This window comes from Cuculus canorus, chromosome Z (genome assembly GCF_017976375.1).
Source record: "Cuculus canorus isolate bCucCan1 chromosome Z, bCucCan1.pri, whole genome shotgun sequence".
Classification (NCBI taxonomy): Eukaryota; Metazoa; Chordata; class Aves; order Cuculiformes; family Cuculidae; genus Cuculus; species Cuculus canorus.
In genome coordinates, this window is record NC_071441.1 from 3,701,835 (window position 1) to 3,724,563 (window position 22,729).

A 22,729-nucleotide genomic window follows, 5' to 3' on the forward strand; every position below is an offset into this window, starting at 1 on the left:
ATCTGTAACTTGCATCTGTTTCTTCTCCCTGTCCTCCCCTGAAACCAAAATTGTTCTCCTAAAGACCCTTTTTTTTTCCTTTCACTTCTCAAGGGTGACTACAAAAAATGGCTGTAGAGAGGGAAAAACAACCTTGGATTTTACGCACATAAGTCATTCCAACTTTGCTATCTCTTTAACAGGGTTCTTCCTTCCTGCTATTATTAGTAAATCTCATGGTTTACTTCTCTCAGTATTGAGCTGGCAGATGATGTACAAAAGAAGAAAGACTCCTTACTTATTAGCTTCTGTCACAAATACATCCTGGATACCTACACACTGGCATGGAAAAATCTCTTCCTGTGGAAGGCTGTTCATCACATTTTTCATGCATTGTTGCCAATATGTTTAACTTTTTTGTTTCACAACTCAGCAATGAAGCGGCTATTGTTTACAAAGTGCTGAGCAAGTCTGACTGTGGGAACAAGAGACGTGCAACAATTCTCAATGGTGGCTTCAGATTAAGGTGCCCAGGCACAGGGGAAAGAGGGGAAAGAAGAAGGGGGCAACGGGAAACTTAACTGCAGAGAAGAGAGTTAACTAGACAACGAACCTTTTGGTGTAGTTATACGAATTACACGTTCTGTTTCAGTTTATTTTTAGTTTCTATTCCAGTACTTTGTTCCTTAGGAAAATTTCTGCTCTTTATGCATTTCACCAGGTCCATCCAGATAAACTGTGCATGACTCACAAGGCCAAGCATGTTCTTGTAAGCTTACCTGTCTAAACACAGAGACTAGCAAAACCTCTAGCATAAATTTCATGGTACGAAACACCAGTGTTTCACTTTTTCTTTCTTTTGTGAAATCTTCTACAAAAGCTTTTGCCCTTCTCACCACAAAGCAGGTCATTAGAACCCTCACGGCACTTAAAAATAACACCATCTCAAACATATTTGGAGAGTACTCTGCTTTTCCCGTTTCTGCAGTTTTCCATATTAAAGAGCCATAAACTGGATCTGTACAAGGAACATATTCACAAAGCATATTTAAATGACAATGCATATGCCTCAGGGACATAAACATTTGACTTAAGAACAATATATACAAAAAGTCTTTGTGAGCTACAGATTAAAAAGATCAGGGGTACATGTACATATTAGGAATGCAAGTGAAAATTATTTTTTTCTAAATAAGTTTTTTTTTTTATTGTCACTAAAGACGGTAAAAATCAATGTATATTAGAAGAGATCAGCTGGAGGTAATTATTACCAATACTCATTAAATTCTTATTAAAGTGACCAGTTCATCAAATAGCTGAGTTTAGATTGCAGCATCTTATTAATCTTAATTCTCAAGTCTCCTGAAACGAGCAACTAAATGTGACCAGAGATCACCTGTGCCCTCTGATGAGAACGTATTTCAAAGCCATGGAGTGCTGCTCGTGACTAATGGCTGATTTGTGCAAGATAATAAGGCTCAGTAACCACATATATACACATATTGCTCATGAATTTGCAAATACATAAGTATATGACTAATTCTGTCCTGTCAATAAAGGTATGCATAAACTTACATTTGCACTGTTGGCAGGAACACAGCTGCAGGAGCCTGTGTCAGGCTCGGTCCTTAGTTTTCAGTATGGGAGAGCCAAATGCTGAGCTGGGCAGTCACATTAGGTACCTGAAACTAAAAGATTCATATATAATCAATATAGATGAATACTACACTAGAGGATCATTCAGAAAAGATGTGTATTTATAAGTATACCTTCTGTGTCTAAGAGTGTAGGGAGGAAAATTAACACTATTTTGCCGAAAGCCCGTTAGTGACCTAATTACTTGGGCATCTATTGTAATGCTGAATGATTGCTCCCATTTCTGCTCCCATTCCCATTTCAATAATCACTGCTCAACTCCAACTCAGAGTTACTTACTGATTAGCAAGCATGCACACAGCAGGGCAAAAGGATAATAGACAATAATCTACCATTTTCAAGGATATATTCTTTGCATATTAACACAAGCTGTATCACTCAATAGTTGAAATATGCAGAAGCAAATGGAAAACATTCAATTTTCAAAGTGTCAGTTATCATAGCTCACGCAAATAAATGCATAAACACTGCTGAAAACAAAAATCCTCACACTTAGTCTTTAGAGATGTAGCCACCCTGCAAAAGCACTTGATCCAACAGCACAAGAGAAGAACTAGCCATTCATTAGCAAGGGAGATGGTTTAACCCAGTACAAAGTCTATTTATACACAGGACCAAATGATTACTTAGAGTAGTACAGGTCTGTGAGATCATCTGTTGTTGCAAAGCCTAAAACAATTCAACTATTCAGTTCAACGAGGTTACTTGATCACTGTTCTCAAATACCTACACAGAGAAAGTATTTAAACATAACCCACAACATACGAAATAGAAGAGTCAATGCTACGTAGTAGACCTCCACTCAAAAGCGCATATTGTGAGCAGTAAAGCTGATTAAGCATTGCCAAAGCTCTTCAAGGATGGGGTGAACTGACTGAAATGAAGACTGTATGCATTCCTAAAAAAATTCTAAATATGGGCTCAATACGCTTCTTCACAGATCAAAGTCTTCAGTTCACCCTACACCAAAATCAGACAAAATTAGCGTAAATCTTACACAGACCTCACATTAATAAGAATTTTAATGGAGAAGGAAGATATACAATACACAGGGGACAAACAAGATGCTGAAGTATGATTTAAAATAAATTGTAAATCCAGCTTTATATCTAGATTGATCCTGTCATTTGAAACCAGAGGCAAGATTTGGTCAAAAAAAAAAAAAATCTTTCAAAAATTTCCTGGCATTTTGAAAAACAGGTCAATTGCATTTAATTTGGAGGGGAAGGCTGTTCAGTGTTGGGAATTGTGACAATGCTGTTCTAGCAGATGAATTATGAGTTACGTGCCTGGGGACCTGTACACTAAAGACTTCTCATAGCTGTGACCTTTGGAAAAGTATGGAGTAGGGGTGGGGGAAAAAGGTGAAACGGAAGAGGAAAACGTAGACTCTAGGGAATAGATATTATTATCCTTAGAACCAGCAGAAACCCTAGTAGAAGTACAAGAGTTTGACATTTATGTCTACCTCACACACACACACCACGTCAGTGCTTGCTGAACATAAGTCAAGACAACACCGAAATCTGCCACATAAATAAATCATATTATAGTTTTGTTTTGTTTTTCCTCTCTCTCCTCCTCTGCCTAGGATTAAACATTGGAGCTTATATCTTTGGGTTTAGCTCCAGAGTAGCTGTAAAACCTCAGAGGTCAAACATCTCTTCTGCCGCAAGTGCTGAACTTGATCCAAAACATGAAAAATAGTGAAAATCAGTTGTAGTTGGAATACTTTTAACTTAGATTCACCTTTGGGCTTCAGACTGCAGAACCCCCACCTCTAATACTGACCACCATAATTTTCTTCTGAAGTTCATTTGATTTAAGCATCACTTTTGCCCTGCAGTAATATTAAGATCAATTATTTGAGAAAGATATTTTGAAGCTCACTGATTTTATAGTTAAGAGAGGCCATTAGATCACCCAGTTCAAGAAGGGCAAATCTGTGGTCAGCCATACAAACAGGGTTACATTACATGATGAGCAGCATTCCTGTCTCGTCACAAGAGCTTCTGGGTGACCAACAGTAAGTCCTGTTTGGAAGGGAGAAGGGCTGTCAGGCTAAGGCAGAAACCACCAGACACCCCCAAAAGGCAAGTGCCTGCCCAGGCCAGACTCACAATGAGCAGAACTATGCCTCATCTCCCACTTGACTAAATCTCCCTCTCACCTTCTCCAAGATACGTGGGATGTGCTGCACAACTCTCAAACACACAAGTAATCTGAAACGCAGCTTGTAAAGTTACAGAAAGAATGAATATCAGAAGTGCTCTAACTACCCTGGTGCCCTGCATGCAGTGGGGAGGTATCTTCACCCCACAGCCTAAATGCTGCAGCTGGGCTCGCCTTTGCACTGTTTAGGACCAACATGTCCAACTCTGGACTAGACCACTTTGCAGCAAGTGGTCCAGGTCACCAGCTGGCTCCAAACCAGTTTTTAATGTGGTTCTATGTTCAAAGTGACTGAAATGAAGAGAAAGTAGCTTTTAAAACTTTAGGCTGATAAGTGCAGCATGCCAAAGGGCACCGTGGGGGACATTTGAGGGCATAAAGCCATGTGCGATTGAGCTGTCTTGCTCTGCTCACCATGCTAGCCAAGCTTGCCACAGGATGTATCCACACCACGCAGAATAAATGTTTAACCACGACATCCAGTCAACCTTTTCTCTTGGAGGGAAGTAGTTGATTTATTCAGGGAGCGAAGCTAGTTTAAGTGGATGACTGGGGCACAGAAGTAAAACACAGGGCATTTCTGGGCCAGATTGATAGTATAAACCACCACCTTCAACCACTCCTGTTGATTGTACTTTTAGTATACCTTTCAGCAATTCATGCAATATTAACTAAATTCTGCAAGTATAAGAAGCATTCCAGACAGTGTTTATCACCTAAAGAAACCATACAAATATATTGTTTTATTCAAATTCCATGGTTATGCACTACAAACTACCACGCTACCTTGATACGAAGCAGTCATGGTTCAGTCAGTATTACAAAGCTAATACCGGCATAGCTATAGGCACACAGCAAGCACAAATACACACATCTATTTTAGCAACGTATGTATATTCCAAGTAAGAGTGATTATGACTGATGATAAAAACGCGGTAAGCTAAAGTGGCAGAGAACACTGGTATAACGCTGCTCATCAAAAGAAGCATCACCCCCCAGAAAAATCAAACCCCCACAGTAATTCTCTCACCAATGTTACTGTACCAGTGAAACTATTTAGCCGGCAACGGAAATAATGCGGCATAAAAGCAATCCAGAGAAAATGCTACTTTATCTACTGAAGACTTCTGAAGGGCTCTGCTTTTTGGTTTTGTAGGAAGCTACCCCTAAATTGCTGGGCTTACAGGTGAGAAAGGAGACTCTGCTCCCTGACAACACATGACTCAGGAGAGGTGGAAGCCATCCTGCTCCCAAGTGCTTCCCTAACACCGAGCCGGCAACACAGGCTGCCCACCCTCTGCTGTGGGCTGTGCTGTGGGTCTCATTCTTGGCACGGTAGGAAGTCAGGCAGAAAGAGCAGGGAACTGGTACAACGCCGTCCTTGTTTCCGTGACACGTGCTTTTATAACTTGTGCTCCCTGAGGTAAAAGGCATAATTTGGACACAACAGCTGACAACTCAGCAGTTCTCTGCCTGTGGGATAAGGGAAAGCTGCTTCTGTTGTAGCAACAGTCTTTGACCTCACTCTGAAGCCAGCTCCAGACCGCGCATAGAAAAGAGGGGAGACATATGTCCTTCAAAACATTATACCCTGACCAACGTTCATACCAATGGGTTAGAAGTTATTTTTAGTTTCAGCACTTTCTGCTTGCAGTGAAACCTGCTACAAGGAATGACTCCGAGAGATGGCAGCAGGGAAAGGCAGATGGCAGCAAAGTGGCAAAAGCCGCTGCTAAGAGTTTCTGCCGCTTGCAGGAAGTGCAAGGACCTTATAGATGCACAGTAGGAGGGCTCCCACAGTCTGCAGATTTAGGGATTGCAAATTTTCCAGGGGCAGGAGGCCAGCAATGATCTGCATAAAACGGATTGATGTAGACGAAAAACAGTCAATGGATATTCCCAGTCTCAGATCAGAACCTCCAGATATCATTCATTCTCATTACCATCTGCTAGTTTATACATCAGTAGGCCAGACAAAGAACACAGGAACCTTTGCTTTTGCTGGTAACACACCTGCTCCTTCACCCTCCCAAGAAAACAGCTTTGGTCATCTAGGAATTTATACCGCCCTCATCATTGCCATGCTAACGATTCTGGAAGAGTTCCGTGAGATTCTGGAAGATGATCCCTAAAGACATTTAAGCACCTATAAACCCCAAACTTCTAATGCTTAAACACAGAATAAAAATGTTCCAAACCCCATCTAGCCACAGTCAAATATCACGGATGGAGGGAAGAAGAAAGAGGTGACGATGAAAGATGAAAGAGGTGATGATGAAAGATGAAAGAGGTGATAAATTTAAATCAGCATGCACAGATGCATGGTGCATCTTTGACAGGGTCACAACACTTAGACACTCAAGTTTCACAAAGCAATTATTCCCTGCCTGTGTTTTCCGGTAAAGTGCAGAACCTCAGAATCGGACTCCCTAGAAAAAGCAGAAGCCATCACTTTTGTTTAAAAACATTATCGGAAAAACAAAGCAGCAGTGGTGTTCCTTTCTCTTAGGCAACCCAGCTACCGCTGCACTCACTGGGGTATGGGAAACACCTCTGACCACCCCAGAGACTACCTGAAGCTACAGATGAGTCAGGATGGAGACTTCTCCTACCCATCTGTAGATAGCACTTTTCTCTGCAGCTTAAGTAACCACTGAGTCACAGGAGGCCTCCATGTCCCTGGGAGAGAGCACACTGGAAGTGAGGGACCACGGGCTCCAGGTCCTGGTCCCAAGGATTATTTATATCTTTAAGTTAATCTTTAAACTGTTGATGGAATGAAACACATCAACCAGCTTTGAGGCATAGAGCACAATCACCTATGAAGTCTTATATAGTAGTAATTTATTTTTCTTATTTCCAGATAGAAATTTGATGCCTAACAGTCAAAAAGGAGTCATAACTAAATCTCTGGGGGAAACACATACGAAAACGTCAATAATTTCAACTAATTCTAGTTAGCTATGGCAACAGAAGTAAAACTGACTTTCACACCTGTTCTCCCTGATTTCCTGCAGGAATCAATGTCTAACTCAAACTAACAGTGTCCTAGTGTCCTCTTTCAAACAACCGCCAGTATCTTCATTGAGTTCTCAATTCTTCCATCGATATAAGTACCTTTAAATCTCCACTATCAGACCTTTTTTGTCCACTACTAATTAACATCCCTTCACTTGAATCAACTCTGTATTTCAACAGCAGTTTGAATCTAAGATTCCAGTGTTTCTGTGTCCTAGACCAATATGTATTATTGAAAATGGAACAAAACTAACTTCAAGTTTCCTGATTTCTTCTTTTCTCTTTTCCCTTCCATCCTCCAAAAGCTGCCCATCAACAGCTCAATTAAGCTCATTACAAGATAACATAAGCTACTGTCTAAAACTGTATCAGACAATCAAATGCACCAAAAGAACGGGAACTCCTGAATTTAGCATCCTCTGCATTCCTATGAGCACTAGCACGTAAGTGGAAAAGAACTTCATTCACCTGGTCTCATCAACTATTGGGTCATTTGCAGAAAAACATAATCCATCAGTCTTGTGATGCACTGCACTCTGCAAGATAGCATCAGTATTCATAAACATCTAGATTGCTTAAGACTGCCAGACACTTTCTTCTTGAGGTACCATTTCATCTTCCAGGTGGAATTCTTACTAACATATTGAGTTTAAATACACCTTCCCATAAGGCACAAAACTTGCTGTCAGTCACCCACGGGATTAAATAATCTAATATTCACACTCCAAGAGCACTGTTTCGATTAGATTTACAAACTCCGTTCTAGCATTGACTATGGATATCAATAAATCAGACTTCTTTTGAATGTTTAATAAAGCCTTGAGCTGTGCAATGCTGAAGCAGATGTGATCTTATAGCCTTATAGACTTTATAGACGTGACCTTGATGAGATTGTAACTCATCAAGCACTTGAAAATTAAAGCCCCACAAACTCCCTGCTGAAGTAGCAGAGGCAGCTTTTCCACTTGTGAAAATGTTTCTCTTGTTCTTGGAGCGCACCTCCACGCAAATGGTTCCCATGTGCTCCTGACTTGCCTCCAGCAAGTCTGCCAGAATGGCCTCAGCTAAAGGTTAAGTCTCTCCCTTTCCTCAGCACACCTGTAAAGGGATTTTGCACAATCTAACTCATAGATAGTGCTTGCCACTGGTTGCTCTAAGTGACTAAAGCAATATGTTTGGAGAGTGCACAATGGAAACTGTTAACACAGTTAATAATGCTGATAGAGGTTTGAATAGGTGAAACAGTGATAAGATGAAAGGATGTGAGGACTAAGTAAACAGAATGCAAAATCAAACAAAATCAGGTGATCTACTGACTGCCTAATTGCTATACTCCAATCCAGCTCCAAGTCAGTGATTTGTAATCTTTCCATCTGTGGAATTCTGCAATATTTTCCAATTCAGATGCATAGACCTGCAGCCTACTGATACTACATTGCGTTTTCTCAGTAGCCTGAGCAGAGCTCTCAGACATAACCTGCAGACCTACCCAGCTAACGGCAGGCAACCCATGCCAAGCAATACCAACCAACTGCTGATACGGCACTACGTGTGCTGTGGATCCACTCCCCGCGTTTGCTTCTGTCTCTTCGACATCCTAATCCTTCTCCTCATCAAACATAATTTTTGTTTTGAACATGACTCATACCGGGGCCAAATCCAGGAGACTTCTACGTGCATGCTAACCTTTATCACCAAAACCGAACAGAAATCAAAGCTTATCTTTACCAAGAAAACCATACAGCATACAATGGTTGAGAAGCGAAGGACAAGTACAGACTATTTGCAGATTGAGGATTTGATACATTCTTCCCTACCGGAAAAAGCTTTACAGACATGTACATGTCCACTGGTGGATCTATATTGATCAACATATCGTCTCAGCTGGCACTGTCACGAGCTGATTTGAAAGGAAACATGGGACAATATAGACTTTAATCTTTCCCACAGCTACTAAACCTGCTAAGTCTGATTAACAGTCAGGATTCACGCTGTGGCATAGAACTAAGGATGTAAGAATTTAAAGAATTCTTTTACAGCAAGGAAAAATGGCAGAATGGACTTCCAGGTGGGATGTCAAAGGCCAGTCAAATTGCTTTAGTTAAGCAACAAGCCGGGTTTCAAATACAGCAGAAAGGTACCCAACGCTCGCGCTTCCCTGGAGGGAATTTGACATGACACGGACAGCTTAATTTAGCATTTAACTGTTTTTGCAACGGAGGTTGTAAGTGTGAAAGTCTGTGGAAAAGAATCAAAGTTGAAAATTCCTCCACAACAGCTCCCAGCCTAACTTTCCCTGGCACTAGAGGATTATGCCTATCCAGAGCTCTACTCCCATGTATAGGAAAGCTCCCAGCCACCCGCGACCAATTACAATTCCAAAACCAAACAAACCATGTATATATCACCAATTCCTCCCAAAGCAACTCACAACGCGCCAGCAAGATACGCCCGCTTCTAATTTACTTCCACGCGCCGAATTTTAACAAGGGAATGAGACGTCCTTTTCCAGTACTACTTCAGAGGCTTAGAGAGAGATCTTTTTTAATCACCATCTCTATACACATTAGAAACTCAACCCCTCAAAATAGCCACGGCAAGCTGCCACCGTGCCCGTGTGTCCCCGTACAGCCAGTGCGTGACGAGGCGCGCAGCGTGCCTGGATGCTCCCCAACTGCAGAAGGGGCTCGGGTTCGCCCTCCTGGGCTCCCCACACCCCTTTTATTTTTTTTTTTTTAATAAAGGGGGCTATTTATTTAAAATTAAATAAATAAAGGGGGGGTGTGGGGGGAAGAGGAATAAATGTTATTTACCCGCTGTTCAGTCCTGGAGCCAACCAACCTGCCGGCCAGCAGAACGGAGCTGTTGACACAACACAGGCTGTTATTTAAGCCGCAGCGGAGCCGCCGGTGTGTCCCCCCCCCCCGCGTTCCCCGTGCCGGAGGCTGCGCGCAGCCCCGACCCCGCACCGGCGGCGAATCAGGCGGGTGCGGGGCTCGGGAGCCGTGACCACCCCCGCCCCGTCCTCCCCCCCGCTTCGCCCCTCCTCGGCGGGGCGGGCAGAGCGAGGGATGCGGGGGGGATCTGCCATCCACACACCCCCCCCCCCCCCCTCCCCGGGCACCCGGCACTCACCGTGCCCGGCGGCGGCTGCCGCGGGACCGGGCGGCTCCGGCAGTGCGCAGCGCCGACAGGAAGGAGGGATGGAGGCAGGGAAGGAGGGAGGGAGGGAAGGATGGAGGAGAGGGGGCTGGCGGGCTGCCCGCGGGAGGAGCCTCCGCCGCGCACCGCCCGCCGCCCGCGTCCCGGCGCTGTGGGGGGGGGGGGGGGGGGGATGAGGCCGGGTGGGACGCTCGGGGCGGTGGTGGTGTCTGCCTTGGGTTGTGTCGTCGGGACCGAGTGGTCGGAGGGCCTCCGGCGGTGTCGTTGGGTCCCCGCGGGGAGCGAGCTGCGGGGGTGGGCGAAGCCCGAGCTGCGCCTTTCGTGTTCTCCCCGTGACACGGGCAAATGCCCTTCTTGGAACGCCATCCCGAGTACCTCCGGCGCTGCCGCCTCCCTCCCTCCCCCCCACCCCGCGCTCTGGAGGCCCTCCGAACCCGGGAGACTGGGGATTCGCTTTATCTTTGGACTTGTCCCTGGATTTGAGGTCTTGGGTTTGACCTCCAACATTTCTTTGAAGCCGCAGCAGCTACATGCCAGCCTCCCTCTTAAATTATAACTTGAAATCTTCACGATCCCACAGTCTCCAGAGTCGAGCAATTAAAATATATACCACGAGGCCCATAAAATCAGAAGAACTGGCAAGCCTGTGGGTCCTTTCTTCTGTACCAGTAAAATAAAGCAGAACAAGGAGGGGAAAAAAAGCAACTGTTCGGTTTTCCTTGTGTCTTTCTGCCTACATTTTCCTGCAAAGGTATTCCAAGTTGCTGTAGCTTGGAATCCAGCTGATAAAGAACTGCAAATACTTGTGTGGAGGTCTTGGGCCAGGCTCGTGGCCATCGTGGCTAAGTACAGTAGATGATTTTGGGTCGCCAAAGTCTCTTGCTGTCCTGCGCATTCCCCATTTGGGCTAAGTGAACGCAGACTATTCTGTGGAAAAGAAACCTTCCACCGATTGTCCCCCTTTCCAGTGTTTTTCTTTGTGCGAAGAGAGTTGAAGATTCAGTAGGCCAACAAGACATCACTGATCCTTGTTAGTGCATCTGAACATGAGTTCGGATCTCTTCTGGCTCAAGAGCACACTTGACTTCAGGCCTTGTATCCTGAGGCAATTGTTTATCGGTTGTCCTGTGTCACTGTCTCGAGGAAGGATTGAGTCTCCTCATAAACATACCATTCTTGAGAAAACGGTTTTGTTTTTTTTATATAGCGTTTTGAGGAAAGCACCAGGCTGTGAACCCCAGGCAGAAGATGATGTCTGCTCCTGGTGCACTTTGAAACATCCATAACTCCAAGGACGGAGAGACTTTCAGAGAATTCTTTTAGAGGTCTTCTGTGTAGTAGATTGAAGCAGTTATCTTTCCAACATAGCAGTCAACTCTTCACAATCCCAAATCTCTCCCTAACATGAAGGTTTGCTGAATGGCTAATTCTGTGGTCTAGACTTCTTTCCAGGCATCAAAAGGCTTGGTATGTCAGTTTTGCATTTAGTTCCCTGTTTCCGTTCTGGGCCAGAAGGCCTCCTGTCATCTTTCCATGCAACAGCAATCAAATCACAGTGGAGCTGGGAATATCCATAGCATCAGAAGTCTTGAGGAGAACATGGCCATTTCACTGCACATGATCCATCCAAGGGACGAAGGCATGTGCGTCTCTCTGCTTCTAGATCCCATTAGTTGGAGGCTGGTACCTTCCCTGGAGTCAGCATCCAAGGCTCAGAAGGGTGCAGCTTCCACCCTTGCCGTGGGTGACTGATGCACAAATGCAGGTTTCCATACATGAAGGAACATAAGGACTTTCTTTCAAAGACGTTGAAAATGTTAAATGAAATTTTGCCACCTTTTTTTTTTTTTCTGCAGCTCATGTTATTTCACCTTTAGTAAAGGCTCACAGGCATCTCACTTGTTAGGAAGCCCTATGCCATGTACGTGATATCATGTGTACATTGAGTAATTGTGGAAGATCTGGCTCATTTTATATATGACGAAATCAAGCAATAGCACTTTTGAATATATTTTTAATTAGCGAGACAGTTTCCCTGTAGTTCACAGACGTTCCACGCAGGAACTGGGTAAAGAAGTGTGGGATTCTTTTTCTCCTAAGCAGAAAAATGGGATTGTGGAATTGGAAGAAGCTGCCAGGAGAATTCAGAGGTAAGGGTAGTTCTTGAATTTATTTTAAGGTTTTGATATTGTATTTATGACTCAATTTTTAATGACTCACTTGGAAGTTAAAAACCTTTCTAGATCTGATGCTGTTCAAGATGTCTGGATAGTACAAGTTTCAAAGTGGTAATGATACAGACGGTGGGTATGTTATCTCTTTTTCTACACAACGTAATATGCTAATTTTAGTATAAATATTCCCTGGAAAAATGACTGGTCTAATTACCCTACTACTTATGATCTTCAGAAAACATGCTACCTATGCATCCTGTCTCGTCCTGAGACCTTCCCTGTAAAATATCATAGGTGCTATATTTTATAATGAACCTTATCTGCATGTATTACACATATACAGATCATTTATTTTGTTTCCTGCCTTATCTCTGATTTCCAGAAGACTGAAGGGCAGATGTTGGAATGCGCACTGTGTCTTTATATACTCAGTGTAGGGTTATGTCATTGATTTTAACAGCAGGAGGGCTGTGCATTTCAACACTAATATTTTGTACAGTGAGAAAGCAAGGTTTACGTCTCTCTGGATAGTGGGCTAGTTTTAGTTTACATTAGTTTATCTCAATGCTTAGCATTACTTAGAGAACAACGTATCTGCTGTCCAGGTCAGAAAAAACACTTCTTGGGACATATAAATTCCAAATGAAAGTGAGAAGCCCAGCTAGGACATTTTCATTAATGAGAGTTTCCTGGAGCCATTTAGTCTTGTATTTAAGGGTGTGTTGGTTATTTATGGCAGAGAAAAGGAACGGATGTGTTGATGTTCTGGAACTTTTCCTTTGTGCATTGTTTCCCATTTCACAGTTGTATTTGGCACCTACTTTCCTCCAGCCAATAAAGAATATTAAAGAACTTCCTTTGCTGAGAAGTTGTGTGCACATTTTACAAACCATACAGTTGAACCAGAAGTGTGAGAGAGAGTACTTCTACCAGCATTTACAAACACCAGAGATTGTAAATATATAATATTGCCAGCAAAGGTCTGCCAATGATTCTTTTTATGGCCTATCTATTCCTGTTTTCTTTAAAAAATAATTGTATAGTACAACCAACAAAACAAATCTGGATCTGACAGAATGTATTCAGGAAAGCCAATAACAAAACTCACACTGGCTATGATAAGAGCAGAAGTAGGCTCTGTTCATGCCAAGAATAACCTTGAGTGCTGTGGATAGTGCATCTGTTTTGGTGCACTCACAAAGCAACAGCTCTTTCCTATGAGGTCTCAGTGGAAGCATCCCTGCGTTCTCAAACTGGCGCAGAGCTGTTCTTGGAAACGAGTGCACTGACCCCAGAGAAGTAATGTCTTTGCAAATAATATTTTTCAAATACAGAGAATTTTCATCACCAGGGACCTGTGCCTGTAAACCCAGTGACATGTTGGCAGTACGTCGCTAAAGGGCTTAAAATGTTTCCTAGTCTCCCCTGTCTGCAGGAAAACCATATGGTCAATTGTGGGTTTTGTGTTTGCAGAGAGAAGCAATGAAGGACTTTGATCTACTGATGTGTGCAACTTAGATAGTAACATAAATTTAAAAAGAAATGGAAGTTAAAACACTACTTGCCCGAAACGGGGGAAGTTGAAGGCACTTCCATTCCTTTCATTGGAACAAATTCTACTTCAGATGCTTGAAAAATGCATGGTGTGGAAATACTGGATTCACTACTTAGTATTAAGACCCTTATGGTTGTCACCGAAGGCAAAGCTTCTCCCATACAGAACAGAGATACTAGCGGGTGGATCTCATTGCCACACACCGCCAAATGTCAAGGTCTTTGTGTCCAAGTGGTCTGACCAGGGTCATTTGTGCGTAACAGAGAACAAGGGGCACCAACTGTTCAGTCCTCACTGTAGATTGGGTCTGTCTCACTGGCAACAACAAAACTTGTTTGAACCGATCTTTTATATCTTCCTGAGGTAAGCAGTTGTTATGCAGTGATTCTGCCTCAGACTCTTGCTTGCCTGGAAAAGTTTCTGCCCATTGCCTTATTCCCTCATTTCCCATCTTTATGGCTACTGCCTGCCTTCTTTTTTGTGAGAGTCCCTGTATTATCAAAGTATGGTTTGGGGGGTGACAAGCTGCCTATTCTTTGGCTTTATCAGAGCAAGAGGACTGAACTTTTGGGTTTTCATTGCAGTCTTGACAACACAATCCTCACCATTCCTTGATATGACTGTTGTTTTTCATGTCCTTTGTGTCCATTAATGCTCATTGTTGCCACCCTTGCTTTAGTGCATCTTCTTATGTTTCCACACACTGGCATTTCCATTCATGATTCATTCATGTGACTCTTAATACTTCAGTTACAAATGTCTACAGTGGCCACAGTAATGCCTGAGAAGGAACCTTCTGCTGAAGTTCCTCTGCTAAAACAGCCAGCATCCTGTAAACTGATTAACAGTCGTAGGCCTGCTTCCCAATCGAAGTATCTCTGCCATCCTGCAGTTGAGGATACTGGGAGTGTAAAATTCAGCACGTGCTTAATCATCACGTTGGATGAGTCCCATTGCTGAGTCCCATAGAGTAGCCTGAGAGGTCAATCTTCAGGTCAGTAAAATAAGATACAGCACAGTTCTTGGAAAGAAATTAAGCTAAATATAAACTTCGGAAGAAACACTAACAAATGGTAACAATCTTAATAACTGTGGAAGGGTTGGTGGAACCAGTCCTAGAACTAAGTCTGATTTATGGGTATGAAATTGAAGAGGCTTACTTTGCACAGTAGTGGAAAGGCTATTACATCATGAAAAAGAGGATTTATGAGAGTCAGAAGCTAATTTAGATTAGTAATAGCCAGAGAAGCATGGAAATCTGCAAATAAAAGATACTAAGAACATCTCAGACATTCATATGTGCTTAATATTGCAAAGCCCTGCGTTGGCTCCCCAACATCAGTGTATCACATTCGAACATACTGCCTTGCTCTGTGCAACTTTCAGCAATGCTCCTTGTGTAGCATTTCTTGCCACAGTGATGTTGACTCTGTTTCCAATGCAGTGCTGTTCCCATCAGTCAGACCTTTCTGCTCACCAATTTACCAGCTAGATATTGCCATGCCTTCTTTACTTCTATGATATCCCACAAAGAAATGTTCCCTGTACTACAAAGCTAAGTAAGCTGATGCTTCAGATTTTCTGTGCTTCAGTCCATGGCCTGAACATGTCTGATGAATGTTGGGTGAATTTGAAGCACCCTAAGCTGTTATGAACTTTGTATGCCCTCCAGAGCTGATCTCTACATCAACAGGAGCCATTCGACCAGAATCCATGTAACTTAGCTGAGCTGCCAGCTTCAGTGAATCCTGAATAAGTGGCTATAATTTTCAAAATTCTCCCTGCATGAAGTTTCCAGGCAGCAACACCCTCTCCCCCCACTGAACCATAACCAGGAAAACATATGCCTTCTACCATACTATCCTTGGACTGAGCTGCAAGCCCACTTACTGCTTGGAAATGAATTTCTATGCATCAGCATAAAAGTAGTGAAGCAAAGACAGAGAGGAGTGAGACATATAAAACAAATGGTTTTCAGGAGCATATGAAATTCTATATTTACGCAGTTCATGGCATTCTTCCTGCCAGTCTTTCCAAGTAATTTTTAAGATTTGAGTTTCAATACAGCTTATCGCAGTGCATTGAAGCTTGGAATATTATAGTATTAAATAATGTGCAAATGAAATACCTTGTGGTTCCTTGTTGGAGGACACAAGGACAAAATCCATTTATTAGAGCAACTTTATCCTTTCAGGGCCTGACTTTAGAAATATTATTGTTTGGTGTGTCTCTGTCACCCTGGTTAACCACAGTTCTTATGCAGACTAATAAAAGGTCTGTATTTGTACATAAACAGAAATTCTAACTCTAGTAGAAAAGGTAGCCTCAGGATTTTTGAAAGTCAGGTTGAAAGATGCTTTCATAAAAACAGGCAATTGTTTGCATTAGGTTAAAAATGGCAGCAAATTCTGTATCCGTTCCAGGAGTTTCCATCAAGGTGGACCTATTTTTATCCTCGGTTGTGTTTTTATTTTTATACAAAAACATCTCTAGCAATGACGTACAATCCTAACCTAGTACCCACTTAATTACATATCTGCATATATCCTCACTTCCTCCCTTCTGGTGTAACAAGCACCTTTGCTTTCACCAGTTTGCAGATTGACATCAATCTCAATCTGCCTCTGCACATCCCTAGTAAAGCCGAAGGAGTCGCCTGCCTAGAGAATGATTTCTTTTGTTTTGTACATCAGGTTGTAAGATTAGGCTTCTTCAGGCAGAAAAGTATTTTCTGTAAAACTCTTCTTAGAACATGTGGGGACAGCACTGGAGATGCCAGAAATGTACATACATGCTGAAAATAATTGTGCGGCTGAGCATGCTTTGTCTCGTTTCCTATCTTTGCCAAGCTGGATGTATAGGCAACTTCCTTCCTCACTTGGGTCACCTGAGATGTATAGGGCAAGCATCCCTTTGCCATAGATCCCCGTTTGTCAGCACTGAGCTAAAACTGATTTAAATGCACGCTTCGCTCTGGTCTGCGCTTCCTGCTCAGAAGCATAACTCACTAGGGATACTGCAAAGGATGTTCTTGAAGATGCTGTGAGTGTGTGAGGCAGAGGCTGGATCAACCCCTGTACTGTCCTAGATTAGGATTTGGCAGGTACTTTTTCTGCAGTAGTACGAACTTGAGCTTCTGTTGTGTAGCTTCTGCTGTTATCCTCTTCTGCATGGTATTAGCATAAACCTTTGTGAGTGTCCACATGTCCGCACAGTAAGACAGATGGAGGAAACAATTCCTTATTTTTTTTAACTGAATACTTCTCTTGCCGTGAAATGCACTGAACACAAACATCGATCCACTGGGAGGCTGGTAGAAGGCAGGAATAAATGGGAATATACAGGCAAGGGCAAAGAATGAAGGGCTTTAGGGCTGGAATAAACGGCCAAGGGCAAAAGTTGAAGGAGCACTCCTGCCATGTGTCAAACCACAGTCCTGAACTCTAGGCTGTCCTTAGTCTGGGGGAGGTGGTGAGTTCAGCGTTAAGCTATGCGCCCAGCTGCTGGACTGGAATATTTAAAGCATAGCTGGAGACCCAAGCTCACTTGCAATAGCCAGGGTGGGCTGACAGTAAGAAACTGGGGGGAACAGGGACCTTGCCTTTTGTCTGTTGTCTGAAGCAACCTAGTGACACTTGAGAAAACAGAGCTGAGTTCCTGATTGCAAACATCATCTGGACTCTGCTCCTGCTGAGCCCACATCTCAGCATGTCATCCTGCACAAAACTCTATAACCAAGTCTTTTGGGTGACCACTGGAATATGGACTCTACCTTGCCTGGCAGGATTACCTGGCTTTCAGAAGAACATACATCCAGGAAGCCTTTATTAGGCTGTTTATTCCAGTTTTAGAGGTAATTCAGTGAAGGCCCGGTAAAATTGTTTGGTTTCAGCATCATGGCTGTTGCAAGATCCAAGTGGTGAATGCCTCCTTAGCCTGTACCTCCTCTGTGTTTTCTGCATGGTGCTGCTGTGAAATGCAGCCTAGAGCTGAACATGGGTAAGTTATAGAGCACTCAGCATTTTGATGTTCCATATGGTTTGGTTAGGCTTCTAGTTCCCCTTCATTTAGAGTAAAATTGAGAACTCAAAAAATTAAAGCCTGTACATGCTCTTTGCTAAATCTAAAATATGGAATTACAAATCCGTCTAGTGGATGGAGGAAAAGGCTCATAGGAGCCTGCTGAGCACAGGGCACTTTTTCTAACCAAAAGGAAATTCCTGTTGTTTCATTTATTTTCTCGGTCTCGCTTTCCTACACAGTTTTGTAAGCTGAGGTTTTGTTGTCTTCCCTGTTTCGATATAAACCAACAGGCAGCAATTCCACCATGGCTTTTTCCAGATGTCTTACATGTGGTCTTCCCTTTCATGCCTGTAATTAGCAAGACTGATGCCAATGGAGACTCTCTGAAAGTCTTGACCTTTAAGATGTAGAATGTACACACTGTGTGAAGTCACATTTAGATATAGTCTCTCATAATCTTTGGAGATTATGGCACTAACGTTAATCTTTTGTGTTACATCTTGTGCCACTTGCTCACGATCCTTAGGCTGCCCCAGTGGACATTTGTGGCCTGAAATCCTCTCTTGGGTGTAAGCACCAGAGAATTTTCTCCCTCTGAAGTCACGTAGGAGAAGCAACAGATGTCGGTGAAAATGCCACCTCCAACTACACATGTGGTTAAAGGCTTGTTTGGGAAGTGGAAGAGCTTGGGTGCAATGAGCAAGGATGCCAGAGGATGTTTCCCATGTCCAGTGTGCTCTGACCACCTAATTAGGCTAGAGGGCACTGTCCACTCTGGTTTCGAAGCATGGACATCCCTTGAAAAACGAAAGTGACCCTATAAAGGCAGAAAAAGCTGGAACAGAAGTGAAGGTGATGGTTCAAACCGTAGTGCATGGTTAGGGAGGGGGAAGTGAAACTTCTAGTCCATGCTCCAGGGCATGCATTTTTTTGTGTGTTCAGGTGCAGTAGCCATGTTTTTTTCACACAGCACTGTTAGTCTCGCTGAGGAAGTTGAGAAGAAACGTGTATTTACCCAGGAAAGTTACACTGTGATTCACCCTGTCCCTTATTACAGGCGGTGACCTTGACCCATCTTGTGCAATCCTACCACTTTCCCGGACTTTAGAGGAATAAAACTCTTTGTGATGATCTATTCCAGAACGGCCCAAGTCCTCCCACAGAGAAACCCGCACAAGAGAGCCCTGACAGAAAGACTTGCCGAAGTTTCCAGTCCTTCTACAGTTTAATGTAAGCTGTGCCAGTAACAGGCTTTTCCTTAGGGTCGAAGTGGTAAAAGCTTCCGCCAAACTTCCCACTTCTTAAGGAGGCAGAAGCTACAGTAGGCATTGGTATGTGCCAACCTAAGCTCAGCAGCAGTGAGAAACGGTGACTCTCGGGAGGTAAAGGCTGATTATACTGTTTTGAGCTAGGAGTACAGAGCAGCACTGCCCTGCAGTGATACCAAAGTAGGCATCTCGCTACTTCCGTGCCCACGACTCTACAGCGAGTCTCCAGAATGAGGAGACAAGCTTATATGCTCCACAGATGAAAGTGGTTCAGTACATCATTGGGTTTTTTGCAAGATGTGGTTGTCAGAGAGACTGCTGTCTGGCTGTTATTATTGCACATAGATGTGAAGTCTGTGCTGGTGGTGCAGCTGGCTCTGGCTCTAGAAGAGAGAGAAAATACCAAAGGCTTCATGGAGAATTCGTACTAGTTCACCTGTAGGATGGGTTCCCCACAACTGGTGAAAGATCTGCTTCCAACAGGAACAACTCAGCACAGTCTCAGACCAGCCTGGAAACAAGCGTTTTGGTTCAAGAAGAGAAAAACTGGGGACAGTATTACCTGAAACGTTGAAAAATATCTTGCTGCAGCTCTGCAGATGCTCTTACGTCTCTATACTTCTTTTGATTATTGTGGTTTTTGGGGGGTGTCTCCCTGTTCTCCCTCCACTCTCCTATTGCTCTTTCGTTTTATTACCATGAAGATGGTTAAAGGGCTACTTCTGCCCTTTCTTACAGAGAGGTACCCTCTATGGCCTCAAGTGTCACAGAAATTTCCAGAGTGATAGCTCTCATTTAATACTGCAGCAGTCATTGACCAAATGTGATGCTACTCTTACCTTTTGAGATAAACCACAAGCTGCAGAACAAACCCACTAAATACTCTCCCAGAAATGCCTTACATTTTCTCCCCTAATTGCAGCACTGCACAGAGACATGACTTTCACAGGAAATCTCTGTACTGGAAACAAATGGGAAGCATGAGACTATAAAGGTTAGACAGGAAAGATTATCTTTGTGTTTAGCTAGTCATTTTCATCTTCCAGGAGTTTGGAAAGATAAAGCTATGTAACTGTTAAATTTTATTGAGGGACATAAACCAGCTCTATATTTATTGTCATGAAAGTTTAATACCAAACCTGGCTAGGCAGAGTGAGTATGAATCTCTTGGGTTTGACGTATGCAGGAGCAAATCAAGTCTATGAAAACCTTTGCTGTCAGTTTTAGTGAGAAAAGAATTGAACGTTCTACCTTATGACCTGTGCCCCCGAGCTTTTCCTGAAAAAGATGCAAGGAGCAGAGAAGGTGACTTTAGTCACATTATTATTAGGAAGATTGATATTTTACCACTATGACTCATTCTTCCCCCATAATTTTCTTCCTAAAAGGCAATTAATGATGTTTAAAAGATGTGTGTTAATGTCTGCTCTTGCAAACAAATGTAATTAACACATAATTAGTGATTTTGCAATTTTACTTTTGAAATTAATGCAACACTGAATAATCTAAAAGTTTCAAGATCAGTGCCTTTTGCTTTTTCTCGAGGAAGGATTTTATGCATGAAGTCCTCTTTTTAGGAAAAAGAGAAACAACATTGGGAAACTCCTGAATTACCTTAATACATTAGTATCCATTGTTGACTAGTCTGTGTACAATGACTATGTAAATTGCACATATTCCTTTAATTACAAAAGTTAGCTTTCCTTTAGTTCAAGGCTGTTACAGATTTTGTATTCTTTTGCTTTATTGTTACAAAAGTACTAGTTTGTCTTTACAAAACTCAGAAAGGGAACAATTAACTCTATCAAAAGATTGTATTCCACAAAATATTACCTTTTCATTCTGTGTTTTCATGACTTTTAGAATCCTGTATTTGAACCTGACCAGTTCAGAAGAATGAATTTATAGTATGTAAAGTAATCCAAAATACTTGGATAATGAAGAATCTGTGATGTTACATGAGCAGAAAAGGACCTCTGTTGCATTGGTTTTGTAAGACTTCAGCAAATATTTTTGTATTTTTGTATATTTTTGTATGATCTGGGGTGTTGGTGGTTGTGAAAAGCAAGAGAAGACGTGCATATGCAGACCTAGAAAAAAGAAAGCATGTAGAGCTGCTTTAGGCATGAGCAATTTCTGCGTCTTCAGTGTTCGTTGGAGTATAATCCCACTGGTATGATTTTGATGACAAGAGCTTGGAATCTCTAGGAAGCGTATCTTTTGGCACTGATCTTATAGGTTTGTAAATGACGTACAAAAGGCTGTGTTCTTTGTTTCCATGTGAAGTCACAGAACTGTCCTGGAGTGTTCCTGCATCCGTAAGATGTTTATCCGGTTTCTCATCAGTTCAGAATAGCAGAACTGAAATGAAAAACTAGTGATTTAAACTAAGATATGTTTTCCCTGCCTGAAAGATTTGTTAGGAGGACTTCTCTGGTATGCATTTGTGAAGGTCTGTGTGGCCAACAGAGAAAGAAATGAGCAGGAAGGGAAAGTAGCATGGAAATACCAGGTGTCACTGCAGAAGCACTTACCACAAACACCTGAGAAAGTTAAATGAGAGCTCCTGTGAGTGCTGGCTGAAAGAAACAGGGAATTATGAGCAGTGGAAGGGATCCCAGCTCTTAAAGTCCCTTGTACCAAAGGACACAGGCTTACTAGTTTCTTTGTAAGTAAATTAGAATGTATTACAAAAAGTCTGAGTTTGTCATTGCGTGCTTCTCTGAATGGGAATAATCTGCAACAGCCTGTATTTTGCTAGATGCTCAAATGTCAGGAGGGCAAAAGAGACAATGTGACTTGGAAGGCTCATACAAAGCTACCCAAAATGATAGGACATACACATTTTAGAAGTATCCTAGATAGAATGTATAACTACTGAATTCTGAACAGTTGCTCAATGTCCAAAGTAGTGTTTCAATTTTATCCTGAGTGGTTACTGCTACAGCATAAAGAGCAGGTAACCAACCTGAAATCTTTGATGCACAAACAGTCCCCAGTCTTCATCTACAAGTAAGCCTTGTATAAGTATGCAGATTTGAAGATGTTTGGGGTTTATTGTTTTGCTTTTTTTTTTTCATTCTGCACTCAAACAATTTAGAAGTGTCAGTGTATATGGCTGAGAAATAGTTTTCACAGGTCGTTTCTTATTGGAAGCTAATGGAAAACATGGGGCTTTAGTGGTTAAGGCAGAAATGTGGAGGGTTATATTGAGAGCAATGGATAGGTGTTTGCAAACCCAGTGGTTCCCATAAAATATTACTGTGCTTTTTGTCACTAAGCATAGCCCAACAGACACATTCACTGTAAAGACAAGGACACTAATTTTAAAGGTGATGGGCACCCACCATACATCTTGGCTTCTGTAAACACAGACCAACAGTTCTCAGTTGAGATTCTCCCTCTGAAATAGTGTGGAAATGCTTGCACAAGAAAACCAAGTGAGAAGAAACAGAGAACAAAAAAGGGGCAAATATAGCTAAATACCCCTGTCACCAACTTCTTAATACAACCACTTCCATATTAGAATCAGGGAAACGTAGGTTTAAATTTATTTTTTTTGTTTCTAAAATAGTAATGTTCATATTCTTTTACAGAAACTATGCGGATCTTGAGGAACCACTGGAAATGCCATATCTGAATGAAGGTTGAAAATAATATGTAAGAATGAGCTGAAGTTCTTTGGTCAGTTAAAACTTTTGCAGTAACAATCATACTCTTAA

General features: G+C 42.4%; 1 protein-coding gene across 4 annotated transcripts in view; it reads right to left on the reverse strand.

The window, feature by feature from the left end:
* Positions 1-22,729, reverse strand: part of LOC104059668 (LIF receptor subunit alpha) — a 91,438-nt gene that overhangs the window by 44,670 nt on the left and 24,039 nt on the right. Inside the window, exons 1-3 of one of the 4 annotated variants that reach the window (XM_054053698.1) lie at positions 9,961-10,045; positions 9,639-9,687; positions 1,555-1,667 (exon numbers count right to left, since the gene is read on the reverse strand). The gene's annotated coding sequence lies outside the window, so the exon portion shown is untranslated. Of the gene's footprint in view, positions 1-1,554; positions 1,668-9,638; positions 9,780-9,960; positions 10,085-22,729 lie in introns of those variants that run through there. The other 3 variants (XM_054053699.1, XM_054053697.1, XM_054053700.1) reach the window with 3 other exon arrangements.